Genomic DNA, 24,969 nt, shown 5'->3' with positions numbered 1-24,969 from the left:
CTCTCTGCTGGCATTAAGGCTCCAGAGTGAGTGCCTTATGGGGTGTCACATGGTCAAGGGCTCATCATGTCCCCTCCAGCATTTACCTGCCACCACTGCCATTCCCTGACAGGGGTGAGGGGGTTGGAGCACATCCTTTCTTCCACTCCACTTCTCTACCTGGCCAGCTCCTCCTTGCCATCAGGCCTCAGCTGAGACACAGCTTTCTCCAGAAAGCCTTCCTGCTCCCCCTCCACACTGGATCAGATACCCCCACTCTGTGCCCCCATGACCCTGGGCTAGCGTCTTTCATAGCAAGGGTCCCTGAGTGCTGTCACTGCCCATTTATCCTGCCTCTCTGCTGGGTTTTAAGGTTGAAGGCAGGATCCTATTGCTAGAGCCTAGCACAGCAAGCTCTGCCTGATGCAGGGTAGGCGCTTAATAAATGCAGGTACTGCAGGGGTGCAGGGAGAGCCCAAACAAGGGTGCGAGCTCTTGACAGAAGAGGGCTGAACTTCTGAAGAAGGGGTGAAGGCTGGGAGGAGAATCCAGGCACTGGGATTGGGGCTGGGGGTGGCGGTGGCATGGCCCCACTAGGCATGTCTATCTTTTCTCTGTCATGTCTTTCCTGCAGGGAGTTTGTCTCCAGGCTGTACTCGCTCTCTATGCTGTCCAGCTGCACACCATGTGGCACGCCCACCTGTGTGCGTGTGCATATGTTGAGGTGTGTTAGCTAGATCTTTGTGTCTATGGGTCTGAATGAATATGAGTGGGTGCAGAGCTGTCTGGGTGTGTGTGTGCACGTGTGCGCGTGTGTGTAGTCACACGGCGCGTGTGTGCGCACACACACACAGCAGCAGTAAGTTTGATGTGTGCATGTGTCTTTGTGACTCCAGGTACAGGTGTGACACCTTCTCGCGCACAGCTCTGTATGTGGAACACGTCTAGGTGTGTTTTTGTATCTGTGGGTGTGTATGTGCTTGCCCAGATCTAAGTGTGACCACTGGGGCTGGGTAGGGCCAGGTGCTGATTAGCCTTGGCTTGCCAGCATTTAGGTGACAATTTACAGCTGCACCTGACCCTGGCCTCTCTGCCCTGTCCCGTGTGTGCTGCAGCGGCTGCCCCCTGGCCCCCGCCCACCCCCTGCCCCCTGGCCACATAACTGTGATTTATGGCTGGCCTGTGGGGAGAGCTCCCCCCCATCCGCCCACCTCTCTGCAGCTCCTGCAGCAGATGGGCGGCCTGCTGCCCCTGGAGAAGCTCCGCCAGGGAGGGTGAGGCAAGATGCCTGCCACCAGGCCCGGCTCCGACCCCTCCCTCGCCCGCTGCTCACCCGCTTGCAGACAGACCCTGTCATCCTGTCTTGGGCTTGTTCTTGGCTATTGGAATTGTGAACTGAGGTGGGAGGTCAGAGTCTGTGACATAGAACAGAAACTGCCTCCAGTCTTCCATGCCTCTCCACTCCAGACACAGATAGCCAGATGGACAGACAGACACACACAGATGAAGTCACCGATAGGTCCTCATACAAGGATGCTCAAAGGGTCAAGTCTGACACATGCATGTGTATACACACATGCAGTGAGCATTTGTGGGGGATATGCATATGTGTGGGGGCTGGGCATTGAGCCAGGCCTCCCTCCCCACCGCAGCCAGGCCAAGCACCCCCCCCCGCCCCCCCGCCGCTCCCCGCTGGGTCCCTGCCTCTCTGTCCCTGCATCTACACGCCCTGATGCCAAAGGGTATCTTCTCTAGCTCGTGCCAATCCATTATGAAGGTCCACTCAACCAGCAAGGGCATTTCTGGGGGGGTGCATCCTAAGGTGGGCCCTTGGGGGCTGGCGCCCCACCCTGTACTCCTGGGCTGGTGTTGCTGGGTGTAGGGGTGCTAGCGAGACCCTGGGCTGTGTCAGGCTGAAGGTGAGCGCTGGAAACAAAAAGATTGGAGTAAATTATTATTCCCCCCATGGCTTTCCCAAGAAAGTGGAGGCAGCAGCCTGAGGCCCGTTTTCCTATTTGATGGGGAATCAGATAAATGGCAGGCAGCTTGCTCTGATAAGGACTTGCTCTGGGCACAACCTCTCTCTCTGAAACCCTCTTACTATGCATAGAGGAAGGCTATCTGTGCAGCTGCACCTTGACACAAATATATCTGCACCCGAGATGAAGCAATTCCCCCAGAAATTACAGCAGGGGGATTGCATCTGAGGAGGGGGCCCTGGGGAGGGGTGGGGGCTGCAGGGGAGGGTTGGGGAGGGGGGAGGAAGGAGAAGCCTGCGCAGGCAGGGAGGAGAAGAGGGAGGCCGCTGGGAGATTGGGAGCGGGGAGGAAGAGGTCAAGAGGACTGCACCAGGGAGAGGCCCAGAAGCATCTCCGTGTAGAATTTATACATTTTTCCCCCCTCCAAGTGGCTTCCACGGAAATATTCTTTTCCTCCTGTATCATCTTCTTAATAGGGCAACCCCTCACCACCCCCTTCCCCACTGCCCTTACCACATTCTCCTCTGCCCATAGAATTAAAAAAAAAAATATATATATATATGGACAATAAAATACACTTTACAATTAGTTGCCTAAATAAATTAGCTGCCTTAAAATTGTTCTTTCCAGAGGGGGAGTGATGGTAATGCAATTTACATAAATAAGTGCACAGATAAATAAATGTCTTTGGAAACACGGAGAGCACAGAGTTCTGAGTGTCCGGGCATTTAAAACACTTTTCCAACTTGTCACAAGGCTTTGTTTGTGTGCGCGCATGCACATGTGTATGGGTGCAAAAATGTGCATGAATACACCTGCCTGTTTGGGTGTGTTCTCACCTGGGTAACTCTCACACATGCAGACACATACACTCTCAGCTGTTTTTTGCTTAGTCTGATAGAACACCATACTCTCCCTGTGTCCCCTACCATCAGTGTCTGCTCATCTCTGTGAGCCTGTGTATCCGGCCTCCGCCCTCCCCAGTCTGAAAACCAGAGCCTCCAGCCTCCTAGGAGGTCTCCAGGAAGCCCTCTGGCCCCAGTAAGAGAAGCTTAAGTGAGAGACATCCCATCAGGCACAAGAGTCCCATCTCCTGCCAGACACCCCCTCCTCCTAGCTCTTCCTTGGCTGGGCAAAGGTGCCCAAGGGCGCTGGCAGCAGGCTTGGCAGGACAAGGACATGGGGGAAGGGCAGTGGGGCCATGTGGCATGGGGGTCCTGTCCCCAAAGCCATGGGTCTCAGAGATACAGGGTGGGCTTACTAGGGTGGGACAGGCAACAGGAGGCATTGCATGTGCAGGGGTGTGAGAGGAGGAAGTGGGGTGTGAGTGCCTCCATCCATGTCCCCTCCCTTCCCAAACTGGCACCTGCCTTGGGTCTGACTGTTGAGCAGCTGCGAGACACAAGAGTCGGCCGACAGATGCCACGGCCAGGCTTTTGTCTGAGCGAGAGAAAAATCACACCCTCCCCTTAAGCCCCTGTGGCGGCTGAGGCTGGGGGGCTTACCCATCTCACCCTCTGGCTCCATCTCCAACTCTGGAAAGCAACAGGGGCCTTCATCCTGCCCCCCAGCTTTTGGGAATTGGAGGGTGACGGGGAAGATGTGGGAAAGTGAAGGTTTGGGTGGGGAATGCTTTCAGCCCCTTTGCCCAAATTGTGTGATACACTCCCAGAACCCACTTATGGAGAGGGTGGTGGTGTTGGCAGGGGATGGGGCGACTCTGTCGTGTCAACCTAATGCATCTGGAAAGGGGCTGAGCTGGCAGGAAGGAAATCAGGCTTCTAGTTCTCTCTCTGCTACTTCTCTGTGGCCTCACTTTTCTGATCTGTAAAACGGGGGAAGCATTCATTCAAATGACAGATATAATGTTAAATAACATGGATAGGTGGTTTTAAAACGTGTCAGACCAATTAAGGAAGAGCTGACTGGTTGTGACTGCATCTCACCTGCTATGGGTTTGGGCTCAGCCTCGGGGAGCCTAAGGCTGGTCTCCCTGCAAGAAATAATCTCCAGAAAGTAAGTAGTCTCTTCTGGGCTGGAATTCTCTGGATGTACTTGCAAGCTGGCTCTGGATACAGGTTAGGGAACAGGAGTCCTCCAAGGAGAACTGCCGTGGATAACCAGACTGGGCCACATTGCAGGACGAACACCAAACCCGCGCCAAATTTTTCTGCATTGGAGGACTTAGCCAGGAGGTTGAAAGGACCAGGGAGTCTGGGAACTATAACTTCAGATCAAATAAGAGAAGGAAAAGCCACCTAGGAAAGTCTAGGGGGTATGGATAGGTACCCTACTGTTTTCTGTATTGGCAAGCTGGTGTGTACACCTGAGACACGGACCCCTATCCATTTTTTTAAAGATTTTATTCATTTATTCATAAGAGATACACATACACACACACACACACACACACACACACACACACACACACAGAGGCAGAGACACAGGCAGAGGGAGAAGCAGGCTTTATGCAGGGAGTCTGATGCGGGACTCGATCCCGGGACTCCAGAATCACGTCCTGGGCTGAAGGCAGGCGCTAAACTGCTGAGCCACCCAGGGATCTCCATTTGGCTATCATTGATCTCACACTGGGACATTGACTGTCACACTCATTGTTGTATATCATTGCCTGCCATTGATCTTTATACTGAGACATCGATTCCCTTTAACCAACTCTGAATTGGGGTATGGATCTCAGCATTGGAATGTTGATTCCCTTACCCATCCTTATGATGGCACATTGATTCCTCTCAACCAACTCTATTGGGACATTGATTCCCACAGGGGACCCTGATTACCAGATTACACTGATCAACAAAATCTTCACTGCTGTATTGATCCCTACATTGGAATGTGGACTCCTTTCCCATCCAACTCTGGATTGAGACATTGATCTCACATTGGGAAATTGATTGATTCCTCTCTCTCAGTATCTGGACATTCTCCGCTACCTAACCCTGAATGAAGACACTGGTTTTTATTTTGGGACTTTGGTCCATTCATTTCATTAATTGTTCATTTGTTATATCTACTGTGTGTCAGTTTTTGTGCTAATGGTTAGTATCTCTGTTTTTCTTTCTCTTCCTGCCATTAGTCCCCAGGTGAAGACCCAAGCCCCTGTTCAGGATTCATGGTTAGAGACTGACACATCTCCATGCCTCCCCCGCCCCACCCCACTCTTTCACCCCTGATGACTTCAGCTTGGCTCTATGGTCTTCAGCCAGGTGAAGAGAGCCTAATGAAGTTGGGGCCCATAGGGAGCATACTGGAAAGAACAGAGACTTAGGAGTCATTAGTTGGAATGCTGGACTTCACCAAATATGTTTCCTCATCTTCCAAGTGGGGATAAGAACACTTACTTTTCAGGTTTCCTGTGCGGATGAAAGGCAAGAATACAGATGTGAGCACTCAAGGGGACCCTGAGCATTGAGACCATCTCATCGCAAAGGCTTTCCTTCTCGTCCTCCCTTCCCCCTCAGCCCAGGGAGATGGCCCTTAAGGTCACACGTCCATGTGTACCCCCTCCCCATACAGCTGATGTGGCTGAGACCCTTCTTTTCCCCAAATTCACTACAGGTAGCATCCCTCATGAAGTATGATCCTCACAAAATTCCAGAGCTCTCTCTCATTAAAAAAAAAAAAAAAAAACATATTCTATATATAGCAAAGAGGAGAGCAACTTTCCCACTCTGAGCCTGTGTGTAATTACATATTTTGGCTGCGTGCTGGGCCTGGGATAAATCTGTATGGTAATGCAGGCCAGGGGCTGACGATGTAGGCACACATGCTAATTTTTAAACCACAAAATCGCGGCTGTTTTTCATTTTCATTTCCAACAACACTGGCAGAGATTAGGTCCTATTACGCACCATGGGGCCTGTCCTCCCCCGTGGCCACCTGCGGGGCTCTGCATAGCTTTCATGGGCTTTTGGGGCCTGGCGCAGAGGCAAATACTGCCTTCCTAATTGTAGGGCAAAGCTCTGCCCAGGAGGAGGTGTCTAGGTTGGCAGACTGAGGCCCTCTACTCCTCTCACTCCCCCCAGGGCTTCGGCTAGGTCTCATTCCACCTGGGGAAGGATGACCCGGAGCCCCCAAGTCCCATGAGGATTGAGATTTTCAGTCTGATGCCTGTCCTCGTGGGAAAGGAGTCAGCTATCCTCCCCAAAGCCCAGGGGCTGTCCTCAGGACCCTGAAGAGCGAGGGCTTGGGTCACCCACCCCTTCAGTGGTAGCCCAGCCCCCTCTTGATGTGTAGCCTTGTGCCAGTCCCTTCCTTTCCTTTGACCTCTAATTTCCAACCCATCCGAGTGCAGATGAGGAGATCTGGACCATTCCTTCCAGTCCAGATGTTCTGCATCCAAGCGCCCTGTTTCCCACTACAGGGCCAACAGAGCAGGGATGACAGTGGCTAACATGGGTGACACGTGGACCACGCGCTGCACTGTAAACGTTCACTATTTCATTTAATCTTCCCCTTGACTCCCTGAGGTCGCAGAATGGTAAACAGCAAATCCTACATTCATCCCTCGCTGGTCAGGCGATCTGTTTTCTCATCTGTACAGTGCGAGTGTACTTGATAATACGACCACTGATAAGGTATTTCTGAGAGCAAATGAATTGGCGCACAGCACACAAGACACTTAGAACAGTGCCAGGCACATGGTTGGCATCATATATATGCTGGACGTTATCATTGTTTTACAGATAAGAGATGGAAGTTCAGTAAAGGATAAGTGGCTCACCCAAGGCCACACTACTGGAACTCCAACTGGACCCCAGTCCCCTGTTAGCTCCCCAACTCCTCGACTCCCCGACTGATGCGTTGTCCCATTCAGAAATAAGTAAAGAATAAGCAGGAGGTAGATTCTCTGCCTCCCCTTGGACCCCATTCCTGGGCACTGAGCACAAATGGCAGCAGAGATGCTGGGCTAAGCAGAAGGGTCTGAGAGACCCCCTGAATGGGGCCCTGGCCTGGTCACCACCCCAACCCTGACTCTGTGGGGTCCATGCACACAAGGGAGCCAGCCCAGGCTCAGCCCTACGCTGGGGTCTGGCGGGGCCCTCTGCTTGTGTGAGGAGAGAGGATGGGGAGGGGCCGGGGAGGAGGAGCTGGCTCAGCCCCCTTCCATTCTCTCTCCATCTGCACCCAGAAGCAGCCAAGCATGGCCCGGGCCACCCCTCCCACTCCCGCCCCCTCGGCATTCTCCCCTCCTGGGCGAGGGCTGCCCTGTCTCTGGGGGGAACCTGGTCTGTGCTCAATTTCATGCCACTTAATTCCCAAGTCTGCCCGTGAAAATGGCGACAAATCGGCCCCAACTGCCCAAATGTCCCGTCCTGTCGCTCTGCACCCTCCTCCTCCTCTGCGGCCCCTCGCCCATGACTGGAGAGGCAGCTAGGAGGGCCTCACTGCTGTCTCAGACTTGAAGGGGGCTCCCTTCCCTCACCTCCCTCACATCCCTCACACATCCTTCTCCACCAGGGCCAAAGCCAGAGGCGATCCCTTGCATGCCCCTCAAGTGCATGGTCAATGTCGGGGCACTGGTTTATTTTGAAACTTAATGTCACCGCATAATGCTTTACTCTTCTACTTACCTGTTTCTTCTAAGAACAATTTGTGTTTTGAATAGCTAACATATTCACATGATTCAAATTTCATGAAGCATAAAAAAGACAGTGAAATGGCTCCTTCCCACGCTTGTGCCCATCCCCTGGGGGCACCGGCAGACCCCAGTTCCCATCCCAAGGGTGACTAACATCCCCAGATGCTTGAGTATCCTTGGGTATCTGTTCTGCAGAAATAAGCAAACACGTATAGTCTTTCCTGCCTTTTCCACAAATGGTGGTACCTGCTGATCTGCACCTGTTTACTAAGCCTCAGTGGCCAGAGTCTCCTTTTCCACCCTTACCTCCCCCTACACAGGGCATATTTGAAGTTCTCTCCCACTGGCCCACCATAAAGATTTTGAAGCCATACAGACCAGAATCCAATCCTACCTATGCCGATTACTCTCTGGGTAATCTTGTCAAGATCAATTTCTTCATGGACCTCAATCTCCAAATCAGTAAAATGGGACTATTCATGTACACCCATCTCACAAGACTACTGGGGATAGGCGGGTAAGAAAGAAGATAAAGTGCCAGGTGAAGCATAACTGCCCATTCCTTTCCCCTTTCTCTCCATCCTCCTACCAAATGAATACTCATCCTTCAGGGGATCAAGGGGACAGGGACAGATGTGGAGGTTAAGAAGGTTCCCACCCAAAAAAAGCATAAAGTCTTCAGTGCAAAAACAGGATCAGAATAGAATTGACCCAGTTGGCAAGTAGCCATGGGAAGAGGAAGTAGAGCTAGCATTTTAAGGGAGACAAAAGAGAATGGGAAAAGGAGTGTGAGGGCAGTCCCGGTGGCGCAGTGGTTTGGTGCCGCCTGCAGCCTGGGGTGTGATCCTGGAGACCTGGGATCGAGTCCCACATCGGGCTCCCTGCATGGAGCCTGCTTCTGTCTCTGCCTCTCTATCTCTGTGTCTATGAATAAATAAATAAAATCTTAAAAAATAAAAAAAAAGGAGTGTGAGAGTGTAGTAATCTATTAGACTTTGGGAAAGACAAGATGAAAGATGATTTTAAGAGAGGCTTTTTTTTTTTAAGATTTTATTTTTCTGTAATCTCTACATCCAATGTAGGGCTCGAACTCACAACCCCAAGATCAAGAGCCTCATGCTTTTCTGACTGAGGCAGCCAGGTGCCTCGATTTTGAGATAATTTCACTGTCTGTTGTGCCATGCAATTTCCTTCCTCACTTTGCTGCTTGTCCAAGAGAGCTCTGTAAAGGCTTCATAGCAAATCAGTGCTTTCTTGGAGCATCTAGGGTTTCTTTTGGGTGTGACCTGGGCTGATTTTTTTTAGATTACATTGTACACTGTGGGCTCAGCACAGGTGTGAAATAATAGAAAATTGAGAAGGATAGGATAGGTGGAGGGAGGAAGGGAGAGTGCCTGCAGGCTGTGGCTCTAGTTCTTTCTCTGAGCACCCATGTGACGGACAATGATCATGTGTTCTTGACAACACGTCTCTGTGGGGGTAGAAAGCCCCGTTTTGGTGAACCACCTCCCCACCCCTAGCTCCCCAAATTTGTACATAAAGCCCTAAGTTTTGTAACTGGCACAACTACTAAGGACGTACTGGTGGCTGTGGCACAGACACGAGGGGGTGGGTATTGGGTGGGATTCTCTACCAGCCTCTTTCTTTCTCCCCCTCTCAATAAAGCTGTCAGGAAGTAGGTGAGCTAGGTACTCCCAGATAAACTTGCCTCATTTTATTTTTTTCAGCAATCTTGTGAGGTGGGATTGACGTCCCCATTTTAACTTCAATTTCCAATTGCTTATTGTTAGCATGTAGAAATACAATTCATTTTTGTAAGTTGACCTTGTATCCATCAACTTTACTAGACTTATTAGTTCGAGTAGCTTTTTTTTTGTGGGGGAGGGCTGATTCTTTGGGTTTTCTGTGATGATGATCATGTCTGTGAATAAAGATGGGTTTTCTTTTTCCTTTCCAGTCTGTACGTCTTTTATTTCTTCTTCTGGTCTTATTGCACTGGCCAGGATCTCCAAGACAGTGTGGAATAGGAGCAGAAAAAACAGAAATCTTTGCTTTGTTCCTGATCTTGGGGAAATTTTTTTCAGTTTTTTAGTTGAGAAAATTGAGTCACAGATGTTCAGTAACAGCCCAAGGACCCCTGGCTAGTCAGTGACAGTGCCAAAGTCAGAACTCAGATCTGTCTGGCTCCAAAGCCTGCGCTCTTTCTACTGCACTTAGCTTTGCAAACACTAGTAAAGTGCTATACACGTAGATGGAGTTATAATAATTTCCTCTTTATAGCTCTTAGCTACTTGCCCAGTGAACACGGCAGTTGCTTGCTGGACATCTGCTGACGAATTGGAAGGGAGGCACAAGTAGAGAGCAACACGGAATAATCTCCCACCTTGACTGGGGGTACACAGTGGCATTGGGGATGGAGGAATTTCCATTCCTCTCTAGAGGCTCAATTCAAGAGGAATGGGCAGACAGACAAGATGTTTCTTGGAGACAAATGAGGGATTCAGTATAGAGGACTTTGAGGGGCAAAAAGGATATGGAGGTATAGCTGGATCTTTGAAGAACTGGTGGTGGACAAAAAAGACTGTGGACTGACTTCCTAGGCTTGAAGCCCACTTTCACCATGTGCCAGCCATGTGACCTTGGGTGAATTACTCAGCTTCTCTGTGCTTTAGTCTCATCTGTGAAACAGATAATTGCGTTTGTACCTCGTATACTCAGTGAGGGTTACTTGAGTTAATGCACAGTAAATGCCCTTGGTAAGTGCTATATAAGGGTGAGCAACTCTTATTTTTATTGAGTCACAGGACTGTTGGAGGGAGGACCTCCAGAAGCTCCCAGAAACTGTTCCTCTCCCCTTTGAAATGCACCCACACCCACACCACGCCCACACCCACACCCATACACACACACACACACACACACACACACATCCTGTTTCAAATCACCACATGCAACCATATGTAGAGAAAGCCATGTCACAGGTGGCCAAACTGCTTAACCTCTCACAGCTGTGTCTTCAGGTACAGAATGGGATAAGCAGGCCTAGCTCACGCTGTGATGGGACAGCCAGCCAAGGCACAGTAAAGCGCTGTAAACATTTGGTAACGGCTACTTCCAAGCGCCTCCTCTCTTTGAGGCAACCACGATGCTTAATCTGTGTTTCTCACTTCTTGCAACGCCCTTGTGAGGTAGACGCGGTTGTGCCATCTTCCACATGAGGAAAGCAAGCCCTAGAGGTCAAATGACATAAGGGCCTTCAGCCAGGATTGAACCCAGGTAGGCCCATTTCCAAACTCGGGATCTTTTATTATTTTTTTGTGCCATTCTCTCCTGGGATCAAGGGGCCCGAGCCACAGCATCTGGGTACAGGTGTCCCCTCCCCCAGGCAGTCCCCCCAGGCCCTCCCCCCAGGCGAGGCGCTGCCCTTCACTCGCTTGCTCGCTTGTCCAGCCAAATGCGGGCGGGCAGTGGGCGGCTTTGGTGCATGAGGCAGATGGGACCTTGACAAAAGCCCTGTACCTCTCCAAGCTGGTCCCCCCCACACGCCTGATTACCCCCCAATACCCAAGTTACCATTGATACAGTGGTGCCGGGTGATTCAATTAGTGCAGCCGGCAGGAAGGCAGCAGCACAAAGAGCTGGGGTAGTTAGAGACTCATTTTCTTTTGATTATTATAGCATCTCACACGTGGAAGCAGAAAATTATAGGCTCATGTGTCTTTGCTTAATATCCTCTGGGGCCAGATTTGTCGTCATGTCGAAGTTCGCTGTCAGAATTGACAAAATCATGTGGAGTTGATGGATTTACAGTGCCGGGGCCCAGCCAAGCTGGAGAGGTAGAGACCCGCACGGATACACAGATACACAGACGCGCGCAGACACTCCTACTCACACGCACTGATGCACCCCTGCTCAGATGCAGAGACACACACCCCATTCCAGATGCTGACGAGCTGACACTCTTATGGTGACTCATGCACAGATATACACACTCCCCACACCCTGGAAACACACTCATTGAGTCCATACCGAGATAGACACACACCACAGATACTGATATAGGTCCATAGACCCGCACGAGTACACATATCCTGCACACTGCTAAACACTCGCCCAGGCTCACATAAGATATACGTCCCACCATACACACACTGCTGCAAACCACCCAAACACACACACACACACAAACACTCATATACCCTACTCCACATTAACTGATAAGCAGACATACTTGGTGATATGCACACACACAGCCTTCAAGCTGATAACTCTACCCAAACACACACCCAAATATTCATACCCTCCCACACACTGATACACGCCTACCCAAACACACACAGATACTTAAAACCATGCACACTGATATGCACCCAGACACCTACACCCATATGTCTTGATACACACCCAGATGCACACACAGACACACATGCTGATTCACCCCAGTCAGATATTTTTCCTCCACACTAACACACATCCACTTGGACACACCTTCAGATCTTCACACCACACTGATGTGCACCCATGCAGACACACACACTTACACTCATACATATGGACACACATTGAAATGCACAAACACATACACATACACTATTCACTCACATTCAGACACACATGGACACAGAGCACCCCCCTGATTCACATACACACACCCAAACTCATACATCAGAGACAGGGAGGCATAAACAGACATCAACAACACACACAGGCACAAAGTCACAGTGATACACTGACATGCATACACAGGTACCCAGACACACACGCACAGGAGACACATAAACAGAGAAGCACACTCACAGAGACACAAGAGCGTGAACACAGCAGGCAGCTTCTAGCTTCTACCTATGCAGACTCCCTTCCCTTTCCTCTCTCTCTGCCTCTCCCCACACCAATCCTTGCTCAGCTTGGCTGGCCGGGGGAGATCCTGGGAAGAAATATGGAGATGGAAACATAGGGTGAGGACTGGGGGAACACCCCCCACTCCTGGTTGGTGAGTAGATCAGGTGCTAGATTTCAGCCCCATTTGGGTCCCATGTAAGGTACAATCCAAGGCAAATTCCTGGGAGGGCAAAGTAAGGCTACCTGGTGCTGGAAGTTTCCTAGGTCCACTGCCTCCCTTTCCAGAGGGAAATTCAAGAGCCCTGCCCATGCTCACCAACAGATAATGGGGCACCCGCTATGGGAAGGGTACTGGGGGCCACACCCAAATCTTCTTGGAGAGGGCAGAGATCTGCCCTGCTGGGGTCCAGGGTCAGAGGGTCCAGTCCCAGCCATCTGTATTGTGGTTCTAGGCCTAGACTTGGCCCAGACTGACCAGGGTCAGGTCCTGACACATGGGAAGAACTGGGTTAATATTGGCATTTGTGTCACACGGACAAAGTGGAGGTGGGGCCTATGGTCGCTTGGCCAGGGCTTTGGGCTCCTGAAGGTGAGAGTAAAGAGTCACAAGTTCTAGAATCTCTGAGCCTTGGCTCAGCCAACCTCCATCCCCTCCTAAGGGGAAAATTTACCCTGTTTGAACTCCAGGCCAAACGTGTGGTACCTGACCTCATCTCCTCTCTTGGAAACCCTGGAAGTTGGTCTTCTCCTCCCTATTTGGCCAGAGGAGCCTGTCTCATACTCAGAGTAGGAATAGGACTTGCCCGGGGTCACAGAGTTGATGAAATAGGATCCGAACCCAGGGCTGCATGGCTCCCAAGCCCTTGTCCCCTCCTCTCCACCATGTGAGGTCAGCCTAGTTCAGCAAGGAGGGACTCCCTGGCTTGATCAGGCATTAGGAACCAGGGTCTGGCCATTAGCTTTCTTGGGTGAGGTCACTCAGGGGGCGGGCACAATGGTTAGGCAGAGAGCCTGGATCCTGGGGGTCAGCACAAGCTGGCTTTGCATCTTGACTCAACTTCAGAAAAGTCACATCACCTCTCTGAACCTAACTTCCTATGTGTCAGATGGAAATGATAATCTCTCTACCTAAGGGCTGGGAGAGTTTATATATAGGGTTTTGATAAAGGCAGAGCTGTTTTCAGCAGTTACCAGTGAGGCTCCCCAGCTGTCCCAGAGCAGTGTCCTCAGGCCATTCCCACTTTGGGTTACTCACAGCATCTTCTGTCCTTCTGCACCACTTTCATGGTGCCCACCTTGGCCCCGGCCCAAGTCTGTGGCTTCTAAGTGCCCTGGAGACTTGGAACGGCTCCACTGACTTCTCAAGACCCCAGGCATCATTCAGACCAGAGATTCTCAACCCTGTCTACACATTAGAATCATCGCTGGAACCACTGAGCCAGGCCCTCTAAAGTGTGGCCTGTGGCCCAGCAGGATCAGCATCACCTGGGAGCTGGTCAGCCATTAGGACCTCACCCCAGACCCACGGAATCAGAATCCGCAGCTTAAGAGGATCTCCAGGTGATTCGAACTCACCTTGAAGTTTGAGAAGCCCTGCCCTGGAGCACTCTCTCATTTGAGAGAAGAGCCAGCTGAGGTTCAGGGAGTTGCAATGGACACAGCAGAATCAAGGCTCTCGGGGATCCCTGGGTGGCGCAGCGGTTTGGCGCCTGCCTTTGGCCCAGGGCGCGATCCTGGAGACCCGGGATCGAATCCCACGTCGGGCTCCCGGTGCATGGAGCCTGCTTCTCCCTCCTCCTGTGTCTCTGCCTCTTTCTCTCTCTCTATGTCTATCATGAATAAATAAATAAATCTTTAAAAAAAAAAAAAAAAGAATCAAGGCTCTCATTAAGGTCTTCACTGCCCAAAGCATCACTGGCAAAATCTCTTCCAGAAAAGGCCATCAGGAAGCAGACACCTCGGCCCAACTTCTCCCAGTGGGACTCCTGGTCAGCCCATCCCGAAGTGCCCATTGCAGGGTCCTCGCCTTCTCCATCTTGGTCTGGTCTTGAAGATATGCTAATCAGCGTGGGAGTCCCCCTTGCACAGAATTATCATATATGAGCCGCTCTTCATCTCAGGATAATTTTCTCATCTGCATAATCGTATTTGACTTCCTTATGGATGTAAAAACCCCCTTACCTTGGGCGAGTTAATCTTCATTGATTGAATATCAAATTCATTCGAATGTGGGAGAAGAGGCTTTTCGTTCTCAGCAGCAGAGCTGGGCTGAAAGCCTTGCTCAGCTGGGGGCCGAGGGGGGTGAGCATTGTCTCTGTCCTTGCCCAGCTGCTTGAGGGACCCTTCATTTCCGACCCATTTTCTCCGTGGCAGCATCTTTCCTGCTTCCTCTTTCTCATTCTTCCTGTGTTTTGTCTTCATCTTCATATTTGTTGGGTTCCTTAGTGTCTCAATCTTTTGGTTCTGTTTTTTTTTTTTTTTTCCTATCTTACCCCAATTTCCTACTCTTCCTGGTTTCCTTCTTTCCCTTCTCTTCCCTCCCTTTCCCCTCTCTTGCTTCTCTAAGTCTCAGATTCTCCCTTGACCTGAAGCCATAAGTGTCTCTGCTATGTCCTCACCTGCAAATTTGGTGGAAGAAAAAAAATCCCACCCAATAAGGTACGTTCCAAATGTTCACAACAGTCCTGTGATTTGGGTAGTATTTTCTCATCCTACAGATGAGGACACAGCAACATGTCCAAGTCCCACAGTAGTGATGGGACTAGGATTTGAACCCAGGCCCACCTAACCCTCAGGTGGCCCACAACGATCCCGGAAGAGGCTGAGGCCAGGCCTTCTGTTTCCGATAAGCTTGGAAACAGGTGAATGAATCAGCTTAAGGGGTCTACAACTTGTCACTTCTCCCCAAGCTGATGTTGCTTGAAAGCTTAGCAAACCATTTGGTAGATAAAACACTCAGCATGTGCTAGACACCTATCACCATTGTCATTATGGTTATTCAAAGTCAGGCCAGGGTTCGAATTCTCACTCAGGTACATGAAATTGGGGTGACATTTGCCACTCTGAGCCTCAGCTGACTCATCTATAATGTGATGACAATAATAGTAACTGTCTAAAGACTACTATAAGGACTAGAGCTCTGCATACAAAACACCTAGCTCCGTGCCAAGTATGTAGAAGGAGCTCAGGACATGTTAGCAATTGTTTTCACATTACTGCTGTCATTAACATTATTATTATCACTGGTGTTATTCTCATCATCATTCTTATCTCTGAGTGCCTAGTACCTCGTAGGTGCTTGGTAAGTATCAGTAAATGAATGCCCTGTAGAAGCTCCTTTTATACCTTTATTACAGTTCCTGACTCTCTGACTTCATTTCTCCTATATATTTTGCAGGGCAATGGTTGAGAGCTGGGCTCTGGAGTGAGCAAGACATGGTCGTGCATCCCAGCTCTGCCGCCTGCTATGAGCCTCTCTGAGTTTCTGTCCTGTCTGTAGAAAGAGACGATCAACAGCACACACCTCATGGCTAGTGGGAGGCAGAGCTAAGACTCAGAGGGGCATGGGAAGAGGTGGGAGCAGAGAGATCTTACAGGAGCACAGAGAGAAGGTGGGACCAAGCTGTGAAGGCCTTGAATGCCAGGCTAGGCAGTTCTAACTGGGCCTTGCTTCCTCTTTCCCAGACTGCCGGAAAGGGACCCTGGTCTAAGGGCTCCGCCTGCAGACCCTTCAAGACAAAGCCAGGCTACAGGCACTCTGCCAAGGCAGGAATGCATCTTCCCTGGACGCCTCTGTTCCTCAGTTCTAAGTGGAGCTGGAGCCATGGAGAAAGGAAGGCCATTTGCATTTCAGATGTGGGCCAGGTGGGAGGGCTCCTTGGGGCACGGGTGGAGTCAGCTGCCTCACTTCTCACACACATCCTGATGCCAGACCAGCCTTTTCTGGCCGCTGCCTCTCGGTGCAGACCCAGACTCTGACCTGTATCCACCACTACTTTACATAAGCTAACTGATAATCATATGAGGGACACACCATTATTATAGATACTACAATTTATAGATAGGGGAAATGAGGTCCAGAGAGGCAAAGCAACTTGCCCAAGGTCACACAGCAGTCAGTAGCAGAGCCGGCATTCACACCAGACCTCTGACTGCAAAGCCTGCATTCTTACTCATGTATCACACCGCCTAAAACTCCCTCCTCATTGCAACCCTTCCACCTTCTGCCCTGAAGCCCTGGGAGGATATCATATGAAATACACTCAACCCACTTTGCTGGGTTTCTACTGTGAACCAGACCAGGAGGTACCTCCCACCTCCTTCAAAGCCCATACAGCTCTCTAGGGCTCTGAGGCCACCTTAGCAGACAGGTCATGGGGCTCAGGCCCCTCTACTCTGAGCTTCATGGAACCTCTCAATCATCGCTGGGGATCCTGGTGACCCAGTAAGTGACCAGCCAGGGCAGGTGCAGAGACTCACAGGCAGGCGACCCCTGGACTCATGGTTAACCAGTCTGGGATAACACAGCTCAAAATGCTGAGGGCTCCTGACTCCCTCTGCCTTTCCATAAACAGAGAGAAGTACTAGGTGTGAAGCACCTTCCCACACATGCTCATCACCACCCTCCTGCCATCCTGTGGTCCCAGGACGCAGACACTGTTGGTTCTGTCTTCCAAAGGAGAAAATGGCTATTCCAACAAGGCTCTTAGCCAGTCTTTCCTCCTTGATGGAGAAAAAAGTCCACCCTCCCTCTAGCTCCCTTCCTCTCTTCTCCTTGTCCTCTGGGTGGGGGGGGGGAATGGATGGGTGGGGTGGTAGCTCCCTCACCTGGATGGCCATTACCCCTCCACGGGGCTTCCTTGCTGATGAAGCCATTCATCCAGGTGGGAGGCAATGTGCTGAGTGATTGGAGCTGGATGGCTCTGGATGGACCCTCCCTGCGGAATACCCTGTTGTGGCCCTCACAGCTATGTGACCTCGTGCAAGACACATCCTCTCTGCCACCACCTGCCTCACCCACACAACGGGTAAAGCAGATTCCCCCCTCCACAGGATTAGTTTTCGAAGAATCTGATCAGCTAGCCCATGCTTAATGAATGAATGCTCCAACCACTGTCCGCTAGCAGCTTTTGGTTCCCTAGCAAAGCCTGTCCTCCTCCCTCGTGACCTCTGACCCCTCCTCCCCCTCGCCTCAATGCCTTCTCAGCAGGAGATTGTGGGTCCCTTCCCCCATCCAAGAGGCCCAGGGGGCCTGGAGAAATTAGACCGAATCAAAGCAGAAAATGAGTTTTCATTCATCTTGGAATGATGCGAGAGGTTCCGGGCAAGACAAATAGCGGCCTCCCTCCTTCTTTTATCACTGTCACCGCAATTAATAGGCTGTGGCCTTCGTTACCCAGGACTCTGCTAAGGAGGGCGCGGGCCCCTGGGCGACAGTAACGAGGGAGAGGAAGCAGACCCGTCTCCAGCCAAGTTCTATCAGGAGGTCATATGCCCACCTGGCCCTTCTACCTTGCCATCTGGGCACGGATGTGCCAGGAGAATGTGCCGCAGCAGCATATGGGGTGGCCTGGGTGAGAGGGGGGCATCCCTCCCCGACATCCCTGGGAGCATTGGTCAGGCTATGGTCTGACCACTGGCTGTGCCCCTTGAGTCTTTCCCAGGTGGCAGTGACAAGGCATGTGATTTCTGTTCTAGGCAACAACCTATGAGCTAGGCACCTGGTCTCTGAGTTTTCTGCTGAGGAATACTGGGATTCGGAGAAGTACAGCTACTCCTTTGAGGTCACACAGGATTTTGGAAGAGTGGCTAGGATCTGGATGAACACAGGTCTGCTCACCCCCAAGCTGGGTTCCTCACTAACATGTTCGGTTGTCCAACAATATGGAGGAAGCGAGGACCAGGAGATGGGTTCCTGAAAGTCTCTGATCCTAGAATTGTCTAGGAAAAGGGCTGTGGAAACCGAGTTAGCAGCAGCTCCCTACCAAAGCCCCGTCCTACAGTCCTCAGATCATGGAGGGACCTTGAAGTCATGGCGGTTCCTAGCCTAAACCAAGTCTTTGTCATGCACCATAATGAAGGCCCTTTTTTCAAATGTGAGTCGATAGCATTGAGGTAAGTTTTAAAAGGATTCCTGTTATTGAAAGCCCAGGAGGTTCAGCTCATTGGATATTTGCTTAATGAATACCACATTACTTGTCTAGTACTGTGAACAAATTTTCCCCCAGATTAGTAGCTTAAAATAATAACAAACTTTCAGGATCTTTCACAGTTTCTATGGGTCAGGAACTCAGGAGAGGCTTGGCTAGCGGTTCTGGCTTAGGGTCTCTCATGAGACTACAATCATATGTTGGTCTGGCCAGCAGTCATCTGAAGGCTTCACTGGAGTTGGAAGACCTGTTTCCAAGATGGCGGACTCATATAGCTGGCACATGGCTGTTGGCCGTGGGGGGGAGGCCTCGGTTCCTCTCACGTGGAGCTCTCTACAAGATGGCTCACAACATGGCAGCTAGCTTTCCCTGAGCTAGTGATCCAGTGGAGCAAGGCAGAAGCCACAATGCTCTTTATGACCTAGCCTCAGAAGCCATACGCTGTCACCTCTGCTATTCTGTACTGGTTGCAAAGAACCCCCTGATTCGGTGTGGGAGGGGACCACACAAGAGTGAATACCAGCAAACCAGCACCATTGGGGGTAATCTTGGAGACTGGCTACCGCGCATACTTTTGAAATCAAAAGAGCATTTTGTAGGGGTCAAAAGGGGATACTTGAGGTTAAAAAAAAACAAACAGGTAAAATTTAACCTACAGTGTTAAATGTTAAAAATTAGGAGACTCTTTACCTTTGGGGGGAAGACAAGAACTGAGAAGAATCCCCCATGGTTGCTTCTGGAGAGAGCTGATAATGTTTTATTTCTTGGTCAGGGTGCTAGTCATATGAACATGCTTACTTTGTGAAAAATCATTGAATATGATGTGTGTCCTTTTCCGTATGGACAAGATGCTTCAATAAAAACATTTTGAAAGGGATGCTCTTATTTGAAAGGCTTGGAGTGATTTGTGTGTTCAAGTCATCTCATTTTATAGGAGAGGAAGCACTGGGGCTCAGGGAGGGAAGGAGACTTGCTCAAAGGCTCTTGGTGGCTCAGGGGTGAGATCTTGAGCGGGCCATGAGCCTTCTGACTCCTGGGCAATGGGCCTTTGCAGGCTCTGGGATTTTTTGTGGTGTTTTTTAAGATTTTATTTTTTTATTCATGAGAGACATGGAAAGAAAGGCAGAGACATAGGCAGAGGAAGAAGTAGGCTCCCTGCAAGGAGCCTGATATGGGACTCGACCCCAGGACCTTGGGATTATGCCCTGAGCCAAAGGCAGATGCTCAACTGTTGGGCCACCCAGGCCTCCCTGTAGGCTCTGTTCATAAGAGCTGCTGCCATCAGAGGGCTGGGGTGGGCAGGTAGGCAGGGCTCCCCTACCCTATGCTTTCGCTGCCCTTCCCCTCTCCCCAGCTGCCCCAGAGATGCTCTGGAACCAGTGGGAGACTGTGCCAGGGTCCAGCTCACATAGTCCCCTCCCAGTTGGCCCTCACTAGGGCCTACTGTGGCACTCGCTGCCAACAGACCAACAGCCTGGATGTTCAGAGAAAGAGGGAATTGCACCAGAGGTCTGTGTCCTGAGTTGGGGAGGGGACAGGTGTTGGGGATGCTGTTTTCTCTTACACACTACTACATGTGTGTAGAACATGCCTCACTCTCAGATGACAAAGTCCCTCTCCTGTGGCTGGACTTTGAGACTTTTTGGGGCAGGTACTCGGCCTTAATTCAGCTCTGCCTGTCTCGTATCCATCCGTTCATCCACCCATCCATCCATCAAGCAAATTTTTACTGAGCACCTAACTATAGGCACTGGACCTACGACAATGAACAGAACTGGCAAAATCACTGCCCTCAGGAACTAACACTCTAGGAAGGATATTTACAGTATAAGTAAAATAGAGAGTATGGGGGATGGGGCATAGGAGTGTGTATGTGTGTGTGTGTGTGCGTGTGTGTGTGTACACGTGAGCAGTTGTATTGGGGAAGGCTTTAGTGAGAAAATGACATCTGAACAAAGACTTGAAGGAGGTGAAGGGGTGAGCCTAAGGCAATCAGCAGGAAGAGTATTCTAGGCAGAGGGAACAGTATGTACAAAGGCTCAGAGGCAAGGGCATGCCTGGCATGCTAAGAACAAGCAAGGAAGCATTGAGGCCTGTGAGGTGAGCAAGGAGGAGGCAGCTTGTGGAGATCTCACAGGTCAGGTGCCCATCAGTCCTGGGTTTAAGCTGTGGTCCTGCGTCCCCTACCTGGAGGACCTGAGGGCTCTTGGTTGTAATCAGGATAATACCATCTACCTCAAAGGCCTTTTGAGACTTAAACCTAACCCATGCCTATAGTGAATGTCCATGAAGGTTGAACAAGATAGACAGTCCTGCTGTACTCCCCACCCAATGGAACAGGAGCTTCATATAGGCCAGGGATTTTGTCTATTTTGTTTACCACGAAATCCCCAGACCCAGAAGAGTGTCCTCGATGAGGGCCTTCACAGACCTTATAATTAAACGAGAAATCACAAATACACTGTGAGGCTGCCTATCTTGAAGAGGAAATGCAGGGAGCCAAGGGAGCACTTAGCAAGAAAGCCTACCTCGGACCTGGAGAATGGCAGGGAGGGCTTCCTGGAGGAAGTTATGGCTGAGACATACTGATGAGTAAGGAGTTAGCCTGGGGATGTCCCAGGCTGAGGGAACGGCACGTGTGAAAGCCCAGAGGCTGGAGAGAGCCAATTATTTGGAAGGATTTCAATATGGCTAGGAGAGAGCATTAGGAGAGGTAAAGGGGCAGTGTGGCATGCGATTGCAGGGCAAGGGGGTGGGGTGGCTGGAGATGGCGTAAGCAGAGTACCATGTCATAAGGGCCACGGAGGACCCTGGTAGCCATTCCGTAGGTGACACAGTTCCTGGCACATAAAGGTGAGACAGAGGAGGAGTGTGAGTGGAAGAAGCAAGGAAGGGAATAAGATCTGAGCTAGCCATAGCCTGGCCTCCCAGTTCTCAGCAACAGCTGTGGCTGAAGCTCCTGCACCACCCCAAGGCTCTGGCTCCTTGGGCCTTGCTGGCCAGGTCTATGGACCCCCAGGCCTCCCAGGACCGGGTGCGCCCTGCCACCTCCCTCTCTCTGTGCTCCTGGCCAGGCAGCGCAGGGTGGGACTGGGGGGCCCCAGGGTCTCAGCAGTGGACACAACGTTCTGGTTCAGTGGAAGGACCTTAAACCCCGTGACAAGGACACGGCAGTAAAGGCTGATGTGGCCAAACCCCTGGTTCTGCGGCGAGCAGACCCCAGGTGTGTGATCGGGAGCAGTTAAATTTCATCATTACCCTTTCTCCGATGGTGTTTTTTATAGTCTTTTTTACTACTGGCACTAAAGGTTCTGGACTCATCCTGGCGGAGTGGAGGACATCACTCGGAGGGCTGACTGCTCCACGATATAAAAAAATGACAAGTCTCGGCTTAATCTTTCTGATAACTGTGTTCCGCGCCCCCATCCATCTCCACCCAGGGGTCTGGGCGAAGCTGGAAGACAAGAGCATTCCAGCATTTAAGAATGAAAAATTCAGTGCCCTTTCTAAGCGCAGCATGGCACTCCCTGGCTTGGTGCCGTTCTGGATGTGGGGGTGTTGGCAGGGATGGGGGGCAAGGTGGAGTGGAGTGAAGACCAGTCAGGTAGGGTCATCCCTGGGCAGGGGGAGGTGGACAGTGGGTCCCACACCGTGTCAGGGAATGTCAGTATGAACATGTACACTTGGAAGTGTGTGTGAGGCTTGTGCCCATCGAGGTGGCCCCTGACTTGTGCTTCTGATTCTCTAGGTTCTTGAGGGTCTGTGGCGATGTTGTGTGTGAGTCTTTGGACCTGGTAGTGAGCATCTAACACGGGACCGTGGAAAGAGTCCTTTGCTCCAGATTCACTGGATTCCCAGCTCTACTTTAACCACTTACGTAGCCTCTTGTGACTCATTCCCTCTCTCTGGTGAGTTAGGCCCACACAAAGCCAAAGCCATCAAGCTGAGCACTGGCTAGCTGGATGATCCTGGGCATGTCACACCTCTTTGCTTTGCTCCCACCTCCCCATGAAACCCTTGCTCTGGATGACCTTGAGGCCATTTCAGCCCCAAGACCAGAAGACCCTAGGGTTGGAGGGGCAGAGAGACTCTGCTCGGCCCAGGTAAGCCGGGCCCAAAGCTAGATTCCAGTTGTGGTTCAGACTTTTCTGTTTGTGCCTAGGAGAGCAGCCACCTGTCTCCTCTCCGAGCCCCAGAAATGGACAGATGCAGAGGAAGACTTCAGAAGATGCTATAGAGGGCAAGAGCACAGGATCTGGAGCCTTCAGACCTGGTCTTCGATTCCAGCTTTACATAGCAGTTGTTTCATGGACCTTCTAAGGCTCAGTTAGCCTATTTGTGAAATGCAAGCAAAGGGGACAGTAGGCCTTTCCTCTTGGATCAAATAAGCCATACCTAATACATGCTGAGCACTCAGTAAAGGCTGGTCGGTACAGGTGTCTTCATACTCACGGCACCCACTCCATGCCTTTAGAACCACACAGACACCCAAACAGAGCTTGCCTCCCTGCCGCTGCCTAATCCTGTCTCAGCCACCTTAGTCTCTTCCTGTGGGAGTCCAACAAAGGGGACAAATGGCCCTCTTGCAAAGGGATGAGACAGAGGGAGGGGAAGCCGAGCAGGGAGACTGGCTGCCAGAGGACTGGTTTGTTCCGGAAGGGGCCAAACATTTGTCGTTAATAAGAGTGGGGGCGGGTGGTGTGGAAGAAACTTGCGAGAAGCTCCCACCTGGGCCGGGCAGATGCTGGCCCACACAATCCCTTTATCACCAGCAACGTGGTTTTAGAGAACAAGATGACAGGCTGATAGGCCTCGGTTATCTGGGGCAGGCGGTGTTTATCTGGGAAGCTTCCGTAGGCCAGGGTCCCCACCGGTGTGTGTGTTATCTGGGCCCGAGTGGCTGGGGACTTGGGGCCCCCTCCCCCACAGGGCAGCTTCAGGATGGCCAGGGGCAGGGGCAATGAGGATCCCTTGTGAGGCTGGGAAGATTTACGTTTAAGAATGGCCAGGGCCCTTGGGCATCTGGGGCTGGGGTGAACTTGTTCCCGTGATTTGGGGCCACCCCCACAGCAATGGGACAGGGGCCCTTGTTGGGCACAGACAGCGATCTTTCATGCTGTGGGCAGGAGCATCCCCCCCGTTTCACAGATACCGAGGCCCAGGCCGGTTCTGTCCCTTGCCTAAAGGCGCCTGGCCAGAAAATGGGAGAACCCGAAGTTGAACCCTGGTTGTCTGATTTCAAAAGCACGAGCCCCTAGAACAAATCCTATGACCAAGGCGCAGTGGACGTGAACGCCTTGCAAGGCGTGACACTTACTCTTGGAGACGGTTTGGGTCTATTTGCTCTGTTACTCCCACACTGGCCTGGGAGAGAGAGAGGCGGAGCCTTTTCCTTGGTCTCACTTTACAGACAAGGAAACAGAGGCCCAGAGCGGTACAGACCTTTGGCCAACGTCACCCGTGTTAGGGTACAGCTGGGACTTTAAACCCAGTCCCCTGGCTCCGAGGACTAACATTCTCAAGGCCCTAAGAGGAGGGATCTCCCTGTCCTCTGGCCTCCTGAGGCAATTAGCATCGGCACCCCCTTTGTGGCCCCTTAATCGTTTATCGGCCTCACAAACAGCCTTGGTCAAAAGCAATAAAGTTGTGACTTGGACCGATCAGGCCTGTGTAGCTGCCATTGTTGTGCATGTGGCCCACCTCTCCAGCTGACTGGAAGGCCCCCCAGGGCAAGAATCTGCTAGCTCTCTATTTGTGCGTCTTCCCTACTGCCGTGTGGATGATGTTTGGTGAACCAATGCTCAAACCTGGGCCTGATGCTTGGAACACGGGGCAGCAAAGAAGCACTGGGGATAGACACAGCAGGGGGAGTTGGCACCTCCCATTCTCCAGGACCGAAGGTTGTATTTTTTTTAATAGTTAAAAATATTACTTTTATTTTTAATTATTTTTTGTATATTTTTATTGGAGTTCGATTTGCCAACATATAGTATAACACCTAGTGCTCATACCCATCAAGTCCCCCCCTCAGTACCTGTCATCAGTCACCCCATCCCCCTGCCCACCTCCCCTTCCACTACCCCTTGTTCATTTCCCAGAGTTAGGAGTCTCTCATGTTTTGTCACCCTCTCTGATATTTCCCACTCATTCTCTCTCCTTTCCCCTTTCATCCCTTTCACTATTTTTTATATTTCCCGAATGAATGAAACCATATAATGTTTGGAGGACCGAAGTTAAACCCAGTCTGCTCCATCCCCATCCGTCAACCCTGCACATGCCCTGCTGTCCTGTATGTGGTGACCAGCTCTATAGCCATGACTCAGCCAAGCAGACACCTGACTGCCCCCCTTGGCACTTCCTATTGCCTCCCCCCACCTAGTCATTCCCAAGTCCTGTTAATTCTGCATCGCATCTTCCACATTTT

The 24,969-nt window shown here is 51.1% G+C and overlaps 2 long non-coding RNA genes across 2 annotated transcripts; one reads left to right on the top strand and one right to left on the bottom strand.

Moving 5' to 3' along the window:
* Positions 1-8,648: 8,648 nt before the first annotated feature.
* Positions 8,649-18,945, bottom strand: LOC112655283 (uncharacterized). Its single transcript, XR_004818800.2, has 5 exons — positions 14,578-18,945; positions 12,355-12,481; positions 11,131-11,324; positions 10,557-10,787; positions 8,649-10,235 (listed from the first exon to the last, which is right to left on the bottom strand). It is a non-coding gene; the product is annotated as an uncharacterized LOC112655283 (long non-coding RNA).
* Positions 18,946-21,410: 2,465 nt separating this feature from the next.
* On the top strand, positions 21,411-23,139 carry LOC112655223 (uncharacterized). The gene is made up of 4 exons (XR_003133591.3): positions 21,411-21,768; positions 21,854-22,149; positions 22,294-22,453; positions 22,708-23,139. It is a non-coding gene; the product is annotated as an uncharacterized LOC112655223 (long non-coding RNA).
* Positions 23,140-24,969: the final 1,830 nt, after the last annotated feature.

The sequence above is a fragment of the Canis lupus genome, chromosome 9, assembly GCF_003254725.2.
Source record: "Canis lupus dingo isolate Sandy chromosome 9, ASM325472v2, whole genome shotgun sequence".
NCBI lineage: Eukaryota > Metazoa > Chordata > Mammalia > Carnivora > Canidae > Canis > Canis lupus.
The sequence above is the reverse complement of the archived record's forward strand: the minus strand, read 5'-3'. Positions and strand labels throughout refer to the sequence as shown.